At 36.7% G+C, this 19,698-nt stretch overlaps 1 protein-coding gene across 11 annotated transcripts in view; it reads right to left on the bottom strand.

Annotated features, from left to right (window-relative positions):
• LOC129246049 (cell adhesion molecule Dscam2) overlaps nt 1-19,467 on the bottom strand; it is a 244,335-nt gene extending 224,868 nt beyond the window's left edge. For all 11 annotated transcript variants that reach the window (XM_054884561.1, XM_054884562.1, XM_054884564.1 and 8 more), the window contains exon 1: nt 19,191-19,467. The gene's annotated coding sequence lies outside the window, so the exon portion shown is untranslated. The remainder of the gene's footprint in view (nt 1-19,190) is intronic.
• Between the last annotated feature and the right edge of the window lie 231 nt (nt 19,468-19,698).

Raw genomic sequence — 19,698 nt, forward strand, 5'->3', positions numbered from 1 at the left:
CGCAAACAGCCTTCTCCGAAAACCCCTTCTGTCAGAGATTTCATCATCGACAACAACCCTTCTCACCTTAAATGGCGCCCACTCATGAAAAAGAAATTTAAACGATCATCAGTGCGAAAGCCAGCAATTCAAAATAGGCAGTCTTAAAGGAGCACGCACATAGTTTTTTTCTGAAAAAACACTTCCTCCAGAAATTTCAACATCGGCATTATCTGCTTTCGCCATAAACGGCTCCCAGTCAATGTCATCGGTTCATAGACGACCCATCGACGAACAGGTGTAACAGATAGGAAACCTAGCACATGTCTCGACAATATTGTGCTAGGAGGTAGACCCACCCCTTATAGATTGTAAATATAAAGAGCAACTCCGTGAAAAGTGCACTCACACACACTTCGAACTAAACTCATTTTTCTCGAGATTCTGTCCACCTTGGCAAAGTGAGAAGAACTTTTTTGACGATACTACGCCACACCATACGCCATACCTTGGTATCACAAAGGACGAATTTTTGATTTTCGTCCAACATAGGCAACAACCATTTCAACCTGACCTAACGCCATACTCGTTTTAAGGAAATTAAAATCAAAATCGTGCATTCATCGGGACGTACCGCAAATGCTAAAAAAGACACTTCATTTAAGAAATTTCATTAATTTTTCAAGGTGAGCTTAGTGTTTGATTTCGCGGAATCTTGTGCAAATTTACTTCTATACTTTCAAGTGAGTGAGTGCCAAATATTGTTAATATCGAAAGAATATCAAACATTGCTCTTATTTGAGTCAAAAAGTAAAGGATGGATGAATGGTCACTTTTCTGGATACGAGCGTTGCACGCTGCTCAAGGCACAGAATTGGGAATTGTGTCAAGTTAAAAAACAATATTAGAGAAGTGAGAAAATTTGGCGTTTCAATTATAAATATGGACACAGAGCTTCAGGAATATGAGCAATATGAATCTCTCTCAAAGTTTCTCAGTTTCTTCTCACAAAGCGTCAATAATTTCCCCAACATGAATTAGACTGTGTCGTTTGGCCAATTAAAGATAAAGATTTATATAACAACTCATATTGCATGAACTAATTCGCTCGTAAAGTAAGCAAAAGAACTCAGGGTGTATGTAAAAATAAATACATTTTTTAAAACACACATAAACTGCACTCGTGCACATGCTTCAACCATTTGACATTAATGTCAACCAATTGTCATGGTTTTTGTTTTTTTTCTTTGTGTGCTTTTTGTAAATCACAAAATTCATATCAACTTCAAACAAGTACTTCCCTCGCTGTTACTTATTGTGTAAACCGTCGTACAGAGATGTTCATTTACTAATGAATTGGAAAAAATGCCATTAAACAATACAAACAACCCCCCATCAAAGCATCTCTACCGCCACTCGCCGCTCCACCTCCAACTGCTGCGCTGAAATCTGAATGAGCGATTGAACAGTAAACGCACGCAGACTCACACCTTTCCGAGTGTCACTTGAACGTTTCAAACAATTGTTTTTAGACCAATGCATTTTGGGTTAAACGACAGCAATTAGCAGGAGAGGGTTGCTGCAATAAGTGCTAGTAAAATGAGGAAACTTGGAGAAGTGTACTCGTAAGTTGAAGAAGACAAGACGTACATACATGCAAGTAAGGGGAAAAGGAAATAAGTGGAAAGCCATAAATTAAGACAAAATCAATGCTAAGAGAGGGATTCTAAGTCAATTAATTCAATTATGAGTAAATGGAGACGATGTATCCAAATACGTTCAAGTTCAAAGAGAGTCTTACGTGAGAGACACTGATACGATGTGAACGGTACCACACTTACTCGATGTGCTTCTAAATATTTTCGCTCGCATATAACGATCAAGAAAGAATCACTGCTCTTTGCGGCAAAGTTCAGAAGAAAGTGCAAAGTCCTAAGATTTTCTTATTCTACTGCAATAACTCTAATATAAATTCAATTGGGGTAAATAACGATCCAAATCTGGAAGAAGAAGTACAGAGAAGGCTGTTTAGCTTACGATAGAGTGCAAATGCTTAGACTTCTAATGTACAGGGATGCTTTGAGGCATTCCATTTTATAGGCAGTCATTTTAATTGTACAACTTTTTTCTCATTCCACTCGATATGGGTAGCCCGCAATTATTTGAGGGCCTCGGGAAAAGATTTAATTAATTCCGATAAATATTTAGATTTTATTTTTAATTGACACTCTAAATGAATGGAAAACATAAAAAAATTACCTGGATTTTTTTTCTTTCTAAATAACATACTTTTTGATTTACTTGAATTTTCAACAGACATTTTTTATTTAAAATTTTTTCGTATTGGTTTAATAGAAGCATAAAAAAGCAGCTAGCAGCTGTCACTTCGCAGGAACTCAGATGATTTTTCTTACAAAAATTAAATCTATAGCTAGACTACTAAAATTATTTACTTCAATAGATAAAATAAAACCAATAGATAGCACCAACGCCTCATTTAAACACATAGCATCTTATGCAATGATATCGCTCAGGCCTAAAGCACAATTACCTATATTGGAGTGCTTTAAAATGCATACGAAATCAAACATTGCCAAGAGCTACTTGAAAAATTCTTCGTTCTTTGACGTTTTTACCGCTCGTTTTCGTCGAAAGAAAGCGCCAACAAATGCTTGTAGCTGTATGCGGCAAAGTGCAAATATGTAGCTTGTCAGTTACTCAGTCAAAGGCTACAAGAAAATCAATACTTGGCTACTCTTCATGTAATATCCGCATTAAACCTAAAATCGCACAACACACTTGTCAACAACGCCTCGTGGTGGAGTGAAACAGCAGGAACACTTGCAATGAATGTTGACGTGCCACACTTACAGAGGCATGCAAGTAAAGTAGCTGGAGAAATGCTGTCGTCAGTTTGAAGTGAACGAAAAAACTCTGTGAGTGGAGCGTGCAGGTATTAGTGTGTGCGTGTGTGTCTTCTCTGTGCTCTAGTATGACCAGTAGTGCCAATGTAAACAGTCTTTCAATTTCCGCTTGCCGAGGTGCAAAAGAACTTGGGCGTTGAAAAATGGAATGTAGTAGCCGAAAAGAGGCGGTTAGGCGTTATGCTTTAAGGAGTGTGCTTTTTGGATGCACAGCACTTCAGCTACTTTATTATTAATTATATTATGTTTGAAAGAGCTTTGGGTTAAATTAGTAGATATAAACAAGTATATTTTTGATCTATGAAACTATAAAATAAAAAAATTAAAACAATTTTGTTTTGAAACTATTGTAAAATACAGGGAGCATTCTAAAATGCGCAAAACGTTTTTATATATGAACAACAAAAACGTTTTTGTTAACCAATTTATTTTATTCAAAAAACCCTTCTTCCTAATGAATAGAGCGATTTTAATTAAATTTTTTGAATCCTGGCCAAATTGTTAAAAAGCATACTAAATGTCAATGGACAGATGTATAAAATAAATGGGGGCTATAAAAAAACCTTTTCGAATGGCTGTTCTAGACTATCGACCGGTGCTTGGCTTTTAGCAGGCCACATTCTGTCTTCCTCTCAACCACAAAAGAGTTTTTTAAAAAAAGTAAAAGTTGAAGGTGCCAAATCAGGCACATCAGACAGTAAAAATGTGAATTTTTGTAAAAAAAAAACAGGCACAAAGGTCTACATATAGATGGACTGCCGCGCATACTCAATCACAATGCGAAAATACTTCACCTTCGTTGCTATTATACGGGTGGTTAAATTTTAAGGGCCGATGTTGAATGTGAACCACACCTAAACGTCAAGTTTTTTCTTGCATTTCATTTCACATTTTTCAATTTCAGACTAATTCAATTTGGACCATGGAAAGATACACAATCGAGCAACGTGTTAAAGTTATTCAAGCTTATTATGAAAACGGGCGTTCAAATCAAAATGCATATCGCGCACTTCGTGATTTTTTCGGCCAATTTAATCGTCCAAATGTGCGTACAATCGGAAAAATTGTGCAAAAGTTTGAGCAAGCCGGGTCTGTAGGAGATGTAAAAATACCAGTGCATGCTCGTATAGCTCCTACTGCAGAAAATATTGCTGCTGTTCGCGATAGTGTGATTGAAGAGCCGTCCACCTCAATTCGTCGTCGTACCCAACAATTGCACCTCTCACGCTCGTCGTTGATGAACATTATGCATAAAGACTTGCATTTACACGCTTACAAGGTGCAATTGACTCAAGAACTAAAGCCTCTTGACCATTTCAAGCGTCGTCAATGGTCAGAATGCTGGCAGGAAATGGCAACAGTGAATGACCAATTTTCGAAGAAAATCATCTTCAGTGATGAGGCACATTTTCACCTCAGTGGATTCGTCAATAAGCAGAATTGCCGCATTTGGGCTAATGATAATCCAAGAGTGATTGCCAAAAAATGCCAATGCACCCACAAAGAGTGACTGTTTGGTGCGGTTTATGGGCCGGCGGCAACATTGGGCCGTATTTTTTCAAAATGAGGCCGGTCAGGCAGTTACTGTGAATAGTGTTCGCTATCGTGAGATGATAACGAACTTTTTATGGCCCGAATTGGAAGATATGGATGTGGACGATATGTGGTTTCAACAGGACGGTGCCACTTGTCACGCAGCTAACAAAACAATGGCTCTTTTGCGCGAAAAATTTGATGACGGTGAGATTATTACGTCACGGCGATGATCATGTGATTTGACACCGTTGGGCTTCTTTCTTTGGGGTTATTTGAAAGAAAAGGTGTACGTCGATAAGCCAGCAACAATTTAAGAGCAAAAGGATGAGATAATTCGGCACATTAACGGCATGGAACCTCAATTATGCCTCAGCGTCATCGAAAATTTGGACCATCGGATGGAGGTGTGCCGCCGAGGCCGCGGCGGGAATTTGGCCGATATTTTGTTCCATACGTAATTGAGCCATACCAATATTATCATAATAAAGAGAAATGACAATAATTTCCTAAAAAAATTGTATTTTGTTCAAAATCAACACCGGCCTTTGAAACTTAACCACCCTTTATTTAAAAATTTCTGAATTTCAGGATTTCTCTTGATAAATTACTTTTTAAAATACTCAAAATCTACGTTTGAGAGACTATAGAATACAGCAATAACAATAGAGTACAAGACCGCGACATCCGGGAGATGCAACCATTGAAAAAGCAAGCAAGAGCGTTTGGGGAAATTTGCTCGTGAGTAACAATAAAGATGAAAAATAATACACCAACAATGAAATGAACAGAATATTTTTTTTTTACGTCAGCCAATCAAATGATTCTACCAAACTCACTGAAAGCGGGATAGCCGTTCACGGTTGTCGCTAACTTTTTGAATGCTTTCTCCCGTGAGAGTCCACAGAGAATGCAGAGGCATTATGTGTGCATTTAACATAATCAGGTTTTGAGTTGACATAATTCTAGATATTTTTTTTTATATCTTTGCTACCACTAGACCGTACGCGCAATGTGATACTGCTAAATATCTACATTCATTTGGATAAACGGCTTATGTGAAAAACGCATATCTTTGTTAAAAGGTAATCATCGAATCCGAAGATGTATAATTTTCCAAAATGGCGTCATATTGGACACTTGTGAACCGCAGTAGAATGCAAAACCTGCAGCATACAGAGAAACAGGCAAGCAATGGAAAGCGTAATAAAGATTTACATCATTCTAAATCCTATTTTGTGTTATTTAGTAAAACAGTTATTAAAAAAAAATGGATGATTAATTTTGCGCCACCATGACTTGGTCTATGACATTTCTCTGCAAATATGCGCCTGGTATATACACTTAATTTTTTTTGATTAATCCCGTCGTATGATCAAATTACGCTGCTCGATTCATTAAACTCTGTGGACAACGTCTAGCGCATGCGCACGGTTATTAATTAGATTTGTTTCTTGTTGAGCTCTGCCTACTATTTCAACATTTAAAATATGAGTATTGCAGTAGGGTTGAAACCGGTTTCACGCACGAGCTTTAGCTGAATAATCAGTTACTCATAAAAGTAATCCGTTGTATTACCATTTCCGTTAGTTAACTTAGGCGAGGCACGCAGCTGACGCGTGTCATTCAATTTAACTACAATGCAAAGGGAGTGCATTTAGATGCTTCCGTAAATATATAAATACAAATATACATATGCATGTATATACTTTTAGGTATGTATTGTATGTAATATATTGTAAATGTATGCTCCCGTATTGAAGTTATTTTTTTATTTTAAATTAAGTTTTCTATATTTTTCATTTTATTTCAATTCGCCAAAGATTGGTGCCAAACTTCACTGAAAATAAACAACAAAGACTACCAAATATTAGTCGCATTTAAAATTTGTTGTTTTTCCAGTAACAACAACAACAAAAGCGCTTCATGTAATAGAAACTAAAATTACATAGCAATAAAAATGAAATGCATACATTTATATCTATAGCGGGATTATGTAAAAGGTCAAAGCGCAGTGACTCTAAAAAGCGCGTACAACGTGTGGGATAAAAAATATATTAATAAGAAAATCTAAAAACAAAAAACAAAAAGAATTATTATGAACTATAGAGGTTGTAAAAGTTTGTAATTTGAAAAATTCGTGGAATGCTCGCGCGGTCCGCAAGTCACTGGCCCTTGTTTTAAGGCTTACGTACAAAGCGCACAGCCAGTGGCATTTAATGCCACTTCATATGTCATGCCCTGAAAGCAACAAAAGCACCAACAATACTTAACTTAAAACAACAACAAGCACGCAATCGGCTTTGACAAGCACTTAGCAATAAGACATAGAAGAAAATGAAAAGCAGCGGACGTTAGCGACAAAAAAAAATAGACAAAAACAAAACAAAAAAAAACAAGAATAACAATGCAGACAATGCGTTATTTTTCGTGACTTCCGCCTCAGTGTTGCCTCAGGGCGGGCGTAGATGAGTAGACTCCTAGCGCAAGTGTGAGAGTTGCTTTTTTTAATGTGGGTGGTTGGTGCGTTTTTACGGCTTACGTAGCAAGCTTGAAGGGATGTACTAGCCAATAAGCAATTGGAATGCTGTTGTTTGTTTTGAAGTGTGACGCTAGTTTGATGACTGACTATGCGTGACAATTTATTGACAAAATATCCCTGTATGCATGCATTTACGACTGCTTTTGGTATGCAGCAACGCAGAAAATAATTTTGAAAGAGATGCATAGCAAGCAGGAGAAATGAAGATTGAAATTTGGGATATATTATATACACATATACATAACGGGTGGACCATATAGCGTTTGCTTTTTGAACCACCTATTTTTTTGAGAATAGTAACACAAATGACATGTCAAATGTGTTCATAATTTACTTAAAGGTTTGAAATTTGAAAACCTATTTCCAAAGTGGTGAGTCTTCTTCTTCTTTTCTGATTTTCACATCGGTGGCTACGTCAATAAGCAAAATTGTCGGATTTGGGGCTCAGAAAATCCACACGTTAGTGTAGAGAAGCAAATGCATCCACAACGAGTCACTGTTTGGTGCGGTTTTTGGTCTGGCGTCATCATCGGGCCATTGTTTTTCGAAAATGAGCGAGGAGCCGCGATTACAGTAAATGACGAGCGTTACCGTGACATGCTCAACGAGTTGTTTCCAAAAATTGAAGAGGATGACATGGACGACATTTGGTTTCAACAGGACGGTGCAATTTGTCACACTGCCAAAGTTACACTCGAACTTTTGACCGCCTCGGAGCTGTGATTAAGCCCGTTGGACTATTTTTTGTGAGGACAAAAAGACGTTAAAGACAAATGCTATGTGAACCATCCACAGACGATTGATGCTTTAAAACACGAAATCGAAGTTGCCATTCATGAAATTGGAACCCAAACAATCGAAAATGTGCTTAAAAATTGGGTTGATCGAATGGCATACTGTAAAGCCAGTCGTGGCAGTCATTTGAACGATATTATTTTTCATTCATAAATGACAATGTTTAATCTTCAAAATAAAAAAAAAGTTTGAAAAAATATTGATTAGTTTTTTTTTATAACCAATTCAAAAAGCAAATTTTACATGGCCACCCTATACATATGCATTCTTGCGTATGAGCAACCAAAAAAGGTAAAGGCTGAAAATTTTCGGATCAGCTTTACAAACCCAAATAAAAATTTTGGATAAAGCAAACATTCCGGTTTGTTTGGCTAGTGGGGAAAGACATTAATAAAAAAAATATTATACGCGTTTATTTGCCTTATTAATAATAGGGAAAAAATTATGAGAAACAATCACTTAAGGTGGCTATCGGCTACAATTGATGCGAGAATAGAGTTACTTTACTTAGCTGTTTTACATATATTTTGTTTTTGTAAATCCAACGAAAGTGCCTAAGCACCAAATAACGAAGCGCCACTGTACCGATTTGATCGGTAGTCGGCAAAATAAAAATCAGCTGTTTGTCAATTGAAATTTAATGGTCAGGCGCAAAGTTTAAGGGGACCCGGTGGTCTAGAAATTAAAAAAATATCGATTTTTTGTTTTTTCGATATTTCGAAAGTATGGTATCTTAAGAATATACTGTGAAATTTTCATGCGGAAATTTCCAATACTATAGCTTCTATAGCCCATTAACTAGGTAGAGAGCGATCCACGCGCTCCCGCACCTCAAACTTTATACTCATTTATCTCGAAACGACTTTTTTCGGTCTGGTGTTGTCAAAAAAACTAAAAACTTTTCAGCCGAATCGTCTGAAATTTTAATTGTTGTTCACAACATCAATGGCTATCGCTCGTTCCACAATCATACAGGTATTTTAATTATTTCGTATTTTTTTTTATTAAAAAACTTAAAAATCCCCGAAATTTAGGGTTTCAAATTCAAAACCGAGCCCTTTTGTCAAATTTTTTTTTTTCATTCTAGTACGGGACATAACTACAGTTATACTGATTAAAAACTCCTGAAAATACCCTAAATTTTCGAGTTCTAGACCACCGGGACCGCTTAAGTTTCAAATATTAAAAAGTGAACGAAAAAAATAAGATAGTACAAACAGAAATATTGTTGGAATGAATTTTTTTACTAAAAACTGTTAGATAATTGGCATGGCAATTATTTTTTGTATGGATGATGTCGCGGGCCATACTCAATGTTTAAATGATATTCGAAAGCCTGGGTGCGGTAATCTGCTCATTGAGTTTTTATTATTTTGGTTTCAATTAGAGCTACTAAATCCACGACAAATTATTTACATCTTTTAAGTGGCATTCAATTATAAAGAAAGTGGAATGTGTCACAGGAACTGAACCCAACTTGTTATGTGTATGCACATATGAATTTTATACCGAGTGTTTCGAGTGCAAGATTTCATTACTCACCCGGTTTTCCCAAATACCCTATACAATTATTCAAATATTAAATTATGATATTTCATATTTTTCTCCGATATTTACATACAAAGAAGAAAACAAAATTGAATTTTAATAAACGCAAAAAATATTCGTTGACTGATGTGTGTAAAACTGAATTTCAAGCACTCACATGGGGACAAACACCAAAATCGCAATCAAATTCAAAAGCAAATTTGCGCCGTGAGATTATTTGCATTATTCAGACTTCCTCTCCGTTGTATACTCACATAAATTTTATAATTTAGGGCGCATTGTGTTTGAGCGTTTGGAGGGTGTACTATGCTAATTCAGGCAAATTTTAAACAACACCACTAGCGCAACAGCGGAAAGAACCCTGCCAAATACAACTTAATTCACGCATACTGTATAGTGTGACAAGGCATACCTACGTAGTACGTGTGTAAGTGAATATGTATATAGACTAGCTAACAATAGCAACAAAACAAAAACCACTTGAATTAAATTTAAAAACGACAACACAACCTTAGAGTATACGACGAGTAGTATCGGAGAGGGGACAATATAGAAAGTATAGAGAATATATAAATCCATACGGACAGCTGAGGCGAAGTGATGGCAGCGTGAATAGTGGCGAACTGGCAGTTACTGAAATTGATGGGCATATGTCATCTGCAGCGGACGCTGCTCAGTAATGACGGCGAGTGAATGAGTGGAACAAATTTGTGGTTGGACAACAAAGGGACTAGTAGTGTATGCTATGTAGGCGTGTGTGTGCACAGCCATTGTCGAGCCTGATGTGCTCATTGCATGCATACATACGAGTATGTGTGTAGATGACAGAAGAGAGATTTCGTACGTACTGGTACATATGTCGATATGCATTTGCCGGCCTGGCGTTGCACAAAAACTGTTATACTATAGTTAATATATTAATGGACACACACACACGCACAACCAGTGGCATCTGAGCATTGGCAAACTCGCGCAGCTGCGCCTCTTTATAGGGAGGCAGTTGTTTTGGGATTTAATTAAGTTTCAAGTGCACTCGAAATGCGCTGCCTGGCGAAAACTGAAATGATGTGTGGCTTGGTCGTCGCCATGACTGAACCCATAGTCGTTGATTCGGTCGGCTTTTCTTGACTTGTACTTGACTTCATTGAACTTAACTGTTCGGCTACTGTTTACTTATTACTCGTACTTCGTCAAGCGCATAGTGGTCAGCACTGTTTGCAATGTGCATCGGAATTTATTGGAGAATAATTCAGTGGCGCGCTTTATTAGCTTCACTGTGTGGAAAGGAAATAGGCGATAAATTAATATTCTTTCATTTTATGACTATTTTGCGGAACCTGAAAAGTCATTCGTTATGAAAAAAAGGACGGCTTACTATCAAATAATTCATTTACATTTACTTAATTTACTTTATTGGCCCTTCCGACAATTTGTCAGTTTGGAATGGTTGGCGCGCCTTTGAATTATATTTACAGCTGTAGTGATAAGTAAAGTAATTTGTTGCCGCTGATGTTTCCACCAACAACACATTTATTGCTTCGTCTAGCTGACATTTGCCCTAAGGCGGCGATAAAAGTAAATCTCTAAGTGTTCGCTCAATCCAAATTTTGAGTGTATAATCAAATTCACATTAATTATGATGATTATTATTATGTGTATTTGTAGCTAAATATATTTAAAAAAACGCGGGCGTTAGTTTTGAGGCTGTGCGAGTACTCCCATATGTACAGGTCGGTCGAAAAGTATTGAAATTCATACATATTAACTAGTAAAGGAAAAAAAAACTTGTACGCCATTTCGATAGTTCATCTTTTAGGTAAGCACGGAAAAAATTTCATTTCATTCTGCCAATTTTTTCTTTGTTTAGAAGCTATTTCAAGTGGTTTTTAGAAGGGAATGATTTGAATAGATAGAATAATGCCTTTTGCATGCCTTATTAGCAATTCAAAAATTCATAAAAAAATGCTGAAAGTGTTAAAAGTGTCTATCGATGGGTTTTAGAGTTTATACGTCGTTCCCACGGCAGTCGCTTTTACGTTCTCGGAACGACCCGGATTTATATGCGGTCAAGGATTGTCACACCAGCATTGTTTATGAATGTGTATGATTTTACCATAACAATAAGAGTTTAGACATGCAACAACACTATGAGTCGTTGAGCTAGAGTATTCTATTGGTTTTGAAAACCCAAGTTTGATCAGGCGTAGAATTGCTGATGCTTAAGCGAATCCACACGAGGTGTGGTAGCAGCAGTCCCAAAAAAAGATATATATGTGGATTTTGCATTAGCTGAAAATACAATTTTTTTTGCCAATTGGTGATTTTATGGGAAAATCAGCTGTTTACTCTCGACAGATTACAGGAATTTTACGAATTTTCGTCGAATTGAAAGGGATTATATTGAGTAAAAAACGAGTTTCATTTACAAATTTACATCATTTTATTTTTGCTCTCTTACTTTTCAACTAACCTGTATGACGATGTTACTAAGAGATTGTGCTAAAAACATAAATGAACTAGGTTTTTACATCAATATTAATAGTTCGAAAAGCGTGAGAATAATAACGTCTTCAATGAAAATCTGATTTGCACACGCCAAGGCCCTATAAGGAAATGTTTTAGTGCCATAATGGTGCTTCGATACTTGTAAATACTTGCTCTGTATAATTTACCGAAATAAGGACGTCAAAAGGGGGGGAATTAGGGATGACAATATTGGCGATAAATGTTAATCCCGAAATTTTTAGCGTAATAACCGACCCAGTAAGTGAATATTTTCTTAATATAATTATTTTATGGGGCAGCCGCCGTAACCGAATGACTGCCACTTTATTACTCGGGAGAAGAATTCTGCCCGCTCATTTCACACGTATTCACACACTCGTCCAATCAGTCATTGTTCAGACGGCAATAAAGCAACAAGTTCGTATATCACCAACACAATCTTAGTTTTCTCGTAAACAAACCGCTGCCATGACCCCGGTTCCGTCAGCCAATCAGCTGATTCTTTCAAATTCGCTGCGAGCCGGTAACCGTCTGACATTGGCTACATCTTTGTTTTTTTTTTCAAGTAGCGGTCACTCGTTGGCAGGCAACGGCAAACCTCTGAGTGTATTTGTAATATAATGAAGCTCCTTATAAAAAACTCTCTGGTGTTCAGAGGCGGCATAAATCTGTAGGTCCCTCCATTTATGGAAAACGTCAAGACTCACACAACAAATAGGAGGAGGAGCTCGGTCAAACACCGAAAAAGAGTGCAAGCGCCAATTATATATGTACATATAAGGACAAACTGATACCTGGATTCTCTTTTGGAAGAAAGTACGTCGCTAGCTTATTACTTAAGTGAATATTTTCAGTAGATTCACTCTTGAGAGTTCCTGTGCCAGTAAGGGAACTCACCGGTCTGTGCGGAAAATATTGCAGCTGTAAGTGTTTCCGTTCAAATTGAGTTAAATCAATTTATTCCGCGCCATTCAGAGGATTTAAGAATAGCTCATTCCACATTATATATTTATATATAATGGGCGCGTACATCCTTTTTGGGTGTTTGGCCGAGCACCTCCTCCTATTTGTGGTGGGCGTCTTGATCTTGTTCCACAAATGGAGAGACCTACAGTTTTAAGCCGACTCCGAACGGCAGATATTTTTATGAAGAGCTTTTTCATGGCAGAAATGCACTCAGAGGTTTGCTATTGCCTGCCGAGGGGGACCGCTATTAGAAAAATGTTTTTCTTAATTTTGATGTTTCACCGAGATTCGAACCAACGTTCTCTCTGTGAATTCCGAATGGTAATCACGCACCAACCCATTCGGCTACGGCGGCCGCTCATTCCACATTGGGATCAAAGTATTCAGATGTTTTTTACGATATTGACAGAATTAATGATACATGAGAGAACTCTGCGCACTCAGCAGCCAAAATTAGTCTCAAAAATGAGTACAGTGAACAACGATTTCTGTTAAACACAATCAAGCATGAAGTCGCAGAGATTTTGAAGATTTTATAGTAATTACAAGGTTGCAAGCTAATTGAAACAAAAATCTTAATATTCACAATGAATGCAAATATATTTCTCCCCTGAGGATGACTTTTCACCACGCAGAGTGAAATTCTCTGATGAACTACTTTTCTTTGTATTTTAGCGTTTCGAATTCCTTGAAACCTGTTTTGTAATAAAAATTTACACAGACTTGCCTACAAACGCACGTATCTAGGTGAGGTAGCAGTTCATTTCCAATTCATGGTCGATTCTTTCCTTTTGTCTCAACATGTGGGTACCAAAATTTAAAGGGCATATCTGTATGTATGTACATATATCCATTTACATCTACATTTGGGCTCATTCTTGCGTCCGAATTGTACCCAAGTGATGCATACAAAAAACATCCTTCGCATGTACTTAGCAACAGGATGCTTAACGTACAAAAGCAACAACGAAGAAAAAAATCAACCAACCCAAAAGTAGCAGCAAAACAGAGAATGAGTTGAAGAATCAGGGGCAAAAGTACAACAAGGATGCGCTGCATGGTGAATAAATAAAAATAACCTGAAACTAGAGTGCACACATAAAAATAAGAATCCATTTAAGAGCTATTGCACACATACACATAGCAAGAAAAATGCCGAAATGTTAAAGAAGAATGCCAACAAAAATAAGCTGAATAAAGCGGGTTGCTGTAGCACAACTATTTATGCATGTAAGTAATAAAAATAATGGAACAATAGCGACAAAAACGATGAAGTGCACAAGTGTGTATGTATGTGTGTAGTTGAACAGCAACGGGACCTTCTATAAAACATTGACAGCACAAAGAATGATGCACAGCAATATAACAAGTAAAAACTATCCACCAAATGGCAACAGCAGCATCCACGACAACACTTGCTCTGGCTGTATTTGCCACCAGCAGTCTGCCTGACTGCCCGAATGTTGGCACATCTGCCTGGCAGCGCGTCTAGCTTGCTGAGGGTTAATATCCTATGTCGTGCAAGGATAATGCGAATAGCAACTACAATAACAACGAGTCAGCAAAATTATTTACCATATACCTACAAATATCACCAAGTGCCGACAAACTATGATGCTGCCAGTAAAAAAGAAAAATCACTTCTAAAAAAGTACCTACACTTAAAAATGCATGTTGACAGGCCAAAGTGTTGGTGGCGAGTGATGACGAGTACACTGTGAGAAACACTAGTGGGTGTGAGCTGATTTATGAAATTAGGTTAGTGCGTAAGTTGAATAGAAGAAAATATGAAATAAACTTGCATGAGTACCAGGAGGGTTCAATAAGGTAGCCGTGTTAGAAATGAAGACACCATTTTTTCAAAAAGAATTTTTTTTATTTTTCAACATAGTCCCCTTTTAGAAAGATACACTTCTCCCATTTTTTACCCCCTCCGAAAATTGGATTTGTCGAGCTCTCCAAATCGTAAAAAGTGAAGAAAGAAGAGCTAGCCTCCAATCTATTAGACCCCCAAATATTACGACTTTTGGAAACTAACCAGAAGTCTTGAAAATTTGGGCTACTTCACAACTAATCGCTATTTTCTGTGACGTACTGTACTTTTTTGGTTTTTTTCTCTAGCAAATGGCATCTTGTATTTTTCAATTTTCTAACTTTTGCTCATTTCAACTCGAGTTGACGAACGACCGCTCGTTTTTTATAACGAATCGCTCTTCTATACTTTTGCAGAATTTCTCCTAACAATTAGCGGTTTCCATTCTTGAAATATTATCGAAGAACGGCTTAATCTGTAAGGTTTAACCTTTAAAATTTTCACCTATTCCATGTTTCCGTACTCCAACTAGCTTTTCTGGCCATACTTTTTCGACTTTGAACGTGAATTTGACATATTTCTATTATAATATAGCTAACGGCTTGAGCATCCAGGTAGCTTCATAAAATTAAATTTTCCATCGATTTATGGATAAAACCTTTTAAAAATGATACAAGAACAGGACGAAAAAGTCCAGACCCGCATGCCGAACCGAAGAATTTAAAAAAGGTGTCCAACTGAGGGTTAAGTTCAGTTGACAGCACTAGATACCGCAACACACATAGTCTAAAGACGGTGGTCCGTTTTATGCTACATTTGGCTAAACTATACCCCGTTGAAGCATACATTGCTCTTGATTTATCTCATGCATCCTCTTAAATCTGTATCTTCTATTTGATTTGGAGAGTAAATGTGAGACCTCGAGATGCTGAAGTCCGCTCCTGGAAAATGAGGAACACTAGCAGTGTAGGCGAGAGATCGTTTCTTCTTCCTCGTCGTTTTTGCAGCTACTATATGCTTGACGCCTATAGGCGACCGCCGTAGCCGAATGGGTTGGTGCGTGACTACCATTCGGAATTCACAGAGAGAGCATTGGTTCGAATCTCGGTGAAATACTAAAATTAAGAAAAACATTTTTCTAATAGCGGTCGCCCCTCGGCAGGCAATGGCAAACCTCCGAGTGTATTTCTGCCATGAAAAAGCTCTTCATAAAAATATTTGCCGTTCGTAGTCGGCTTGAAACTGTAGGTCCCTCCATTTGTGGAACAACATCAAGACGCACACCACAAATAGGAGGAGGAGCTCGGCCAAACACCCAAAAAGGATGTACGCGCCAATTATATTATATATACATATATATATATGCTTGACTATTAAGAAATTTTCATCATGACAGGTCGGAAACCCCATGTGATTTTGGACTTTAATCGCTTTAGATAGCATAGAAAGGAGTTTCTTTTATATATTCGGCTATAAATATTCGTAAAATTATTAAACAAAAAAAGCTATACAAATTTCTTTTAGCTATACTTTTAACTTTTTGTTTGATAGGTTTCACAAAGTGTTAACATTTCTTGATTTCTTAATTCCAAGTGAACTTTTGAAGAACTTTTCATATTTACGTAGCGACACGCAAAGTAGTAGTAGAGAACAATTCAGATTAACACCAAAAATAATGACCTAATTTAAATTCAAATAAATATTGTCTAGGAAGTCTGAATTCAAAGGAAAATCCTATGTGTGTAAGAAAAAGAAATCCTATCCTATAATTGTAAGAATTTTATTTTTTATTTAATTTAAACTTTTACAAATATCTGAATTCATTTAAAAAGTGACATTAATTTGAGTATTAAAGGTATAATTCCTGTAAAACATCCTTTCTAGTAAGCAAATTAAACATTTTATGGGTAGCTTTTAGATAAACTGGATCGGTGTTTTCCTCTTCAACTGTAAAAACACACGCAATGGTGACCTGAGAGTAGAGGCCAGTTTATTTGGAAGTGATTGAAAATTTGCTGGTTAAATTTTTTATTTCCTCTTTTATTAAAGGAATTTTCGGGTACCGATGAATTTAGGCATTGGTCACATACCTAGGAGTGTTTACCAGGGTGGGTAGAGGCTTGAACTGGAAACGTTGCAGAGTTTCCAAATTTCAATTTTACTAATTTTAAATAAAAAATACATACATAAGTTCTCTTTAAGAACCTAGCTGCAAACCCTAGTCAGCAAAGAAGTCCGAATACTTTAAGATTTGTGAATTTATTATTATTTTTATTTTACTTATTTCTGGCGTTTATGCTGAATTTTGTGCTTAAGTGTATTGAGAGATAAGTTTCTAGAATTTTGTGAAAAAAAATTGTTGTTGTTCACTTTAATCCGCTATATCCTTTTGTTATCAATATTTTTGGCCATTCCCCGCAAAAGAGACAGCAACATATGTTGCAGCATATGTCGCTGAAATATATCACAAAAATGCTCCTCATCCTTTTTATATAAAACTGTTTAACACATTACAAAAGGTGGCACAAAATTAGTCATCATTTGTTTTTTTTTTTTGTTTGTTTTTTGAATAACTTTTTTAATAAATAAAAAATGATTTTAAGCGATGGAAATCTTTATTTTGACCTTTACGCACTCCACTGCTTGTCTATTTGTTCACAACAGCTAAACTGCTTAACAAATTAATGAATCTTCCGTTAGTTAATTAATAAAAAAGGAGAAGTTAGGAAAATAAATGTTCCACAATAATGTTCCCTATAATTTTTTTATAAAACTGTGGAACACATTATACAAAGTGGCGCAAAATTAATCATCCAACTTTATTTTTGAATAACTTTTTGACAAAATATAAATAAATGATTTGAGTGATGGAAATCTTTATTTTTGTATACTGTAGCTGTGTTGTTTACTAGTGTCCAATATGACGTACGACGCCATTTGAAAAAACTCAAATTTTATGATAGGGTGATTAATTATGCGCCACCCTGAATATGTATGAAATGTAAGAATCACATACTTTTTTATACTGAATTATCATAAAATGTGTAAAAGGATGAAAACTGGGACCACCTAAAATAAGACGTAAGCTTTCAAATCGCTGATAAACGTTTATTTTTTGTCTACTCTTCCAGAATCTATGGCCAAAACCTTGTAATTTTGGTAAAAGTTTGATTTTGTCGTACCGCAATTGCGAAATTATGCCGTATCTTTGGAAAGTGAAAAAAAAATCTAAAATAAAATTTTGCACCAAACTATAAATTATTTACCATGTACATGAAAGTTAGCGAAATTGAAAATCAAAGGACCAAAGTAGTCGCACTAGCCTGCTCAGCAAAAATATGGCAAATCGGTCACTGCAACATGTGGCAGTGTGCGAAACAGGGATGGCTGGTATATGCCACCCATTTCGTCTTCAGATTTTGACAGTTGCAATTTGACATTTTCTCAACGATACATGTGTGTATATGCAGGACATGCGCATTTAATTGCTTTATACAAACGAAAAAAAAACTAATTTGCAGTCAAAACGAATATTCACAAAGCAAATTCAAATTTTCAAATGCAAATTTATAAATGAAAAATCTATGCGAATAAGAAAATGTGTATTTCTAAAGGCAGAAAATCCTTTAGATTTCAGCATAGATACTTTTTTAAGAGGCAGGAATAGATATTTTGTTGTTTTTTCTAAGATAAAAGATACCGCACCCAAAAAATTCAACGGCAATAAAATATTTTTGCTCTTCAAACACTCCAGTCGAAAACACACAAGTACACACCCTTTTATACGCATGTTTGTGTATACATTTGTGTTTCAGTAAAAGCAAGGGATTGGAGATGCTTGGAGCGTACAGGAAGACAAGGGTGTTGCTGTGGAAATTCGTTGCTTGCTGGCAGCCGCATGGAAAATTGGCGAAAAAGTGAAGCGAAAAATCGATAGCTGAGACTTCAGCAACGAAACTCCAGCGTGGCCTGCGATAGCGCATGGATAATATGCATTTTCACTTAAAATTTACACAATAAATTGTTTATTCAATTTAGATTACGTTTACAGTGAGGCGATTATAGAATTTGTAGGAAAATGGCGACATGTAAGTTGGCTGCTAGAAAGGCTAGCCGCCCCAGCAAAATAAGAAAAAAGAATTTGCTTAGGCGAATATTTCAACAATCTTCTTCACTTAAACCCACCTTTTTATAATTTTTGCTGATTTCTGCAACACTCTGCATGCATTAACTATATATTTCATTCATGATTGACACAATCTTCGCCAGTCAAATACAAAATGGGCTGTTGCTGCAGGGCGCGGTGTGCAGTCGCAAAGAGGCCACTAATCCACGGGGGTGGCTCTTTCCGAACTATACACACAGCGCCGCACCACAGCACTCGGCACAGCATCTTGGAACTTTTCCTAATTTCGAATTAACTTTGCGCACAAAGCACGCACCATTTTATGATTAGAACTCCTAAATATTCACAACACTTAATGCACTATTATTCGACTTTTTTTCCACACAAAACATCGCCAAACTATGTAAATAAACTAACAATTTTCTATCAATTAAATTATTGCCAAAAAAACACACCAACCAAATTTTACACTTAGGTTTGTGTAGATGTGTGTCGCGCACACGCACACAATTCACCAAACGAACGCGTAGCACCGGAACCGGTTTCGCTTGATTGCTATTTGTATTCGTCGTTTCGGTGTCGTTGTTCTTATTTTTGTTGTTATTGTAGTAGATACACTGTCTGGGGGTTGTTGGTGTGGTTGTGTGATTGATTCACACACACGCACACAATCTGACAAACACTCACAGACTCCCTAAACGTACAGTAAAACGTGACGACGCGCGGCCCTTTATTACCGAACAAATCCAAACGCTAACTGAATCCAGTAAATCGAACGGTGCTAGCTGAAGCCTGCTATTGCCTGCAATAAAAGTGTAGTATATTTGCTGCTTTTGTGCAAACACGCCAACACTTATGGGGGAAATTTGTTACAACATGCAACCAATTTGAGTTAGATTCATGCATGCTCGAAGGTTCGTAGCGAGTAGTGACTACAGTTTCCGATAAGAAATTTATTTAGTAATAA

This window comes from Anastrepha obliqua, chromosome 4 (genome assembly GCF_027943255.1).
Source record: "Anastrepha obliqua isolate idAnaObli1 chromosome 4, idAnaObli1_1.0, whole genome shotgun sequence".
Taxonomy (NCBI): domain Eukaryota; kingdom Metazoa; phylum Arthropoda; class Insecta; order Diptera; family Tephritidae; genus Anastrepha; species Anastrepha obliqua.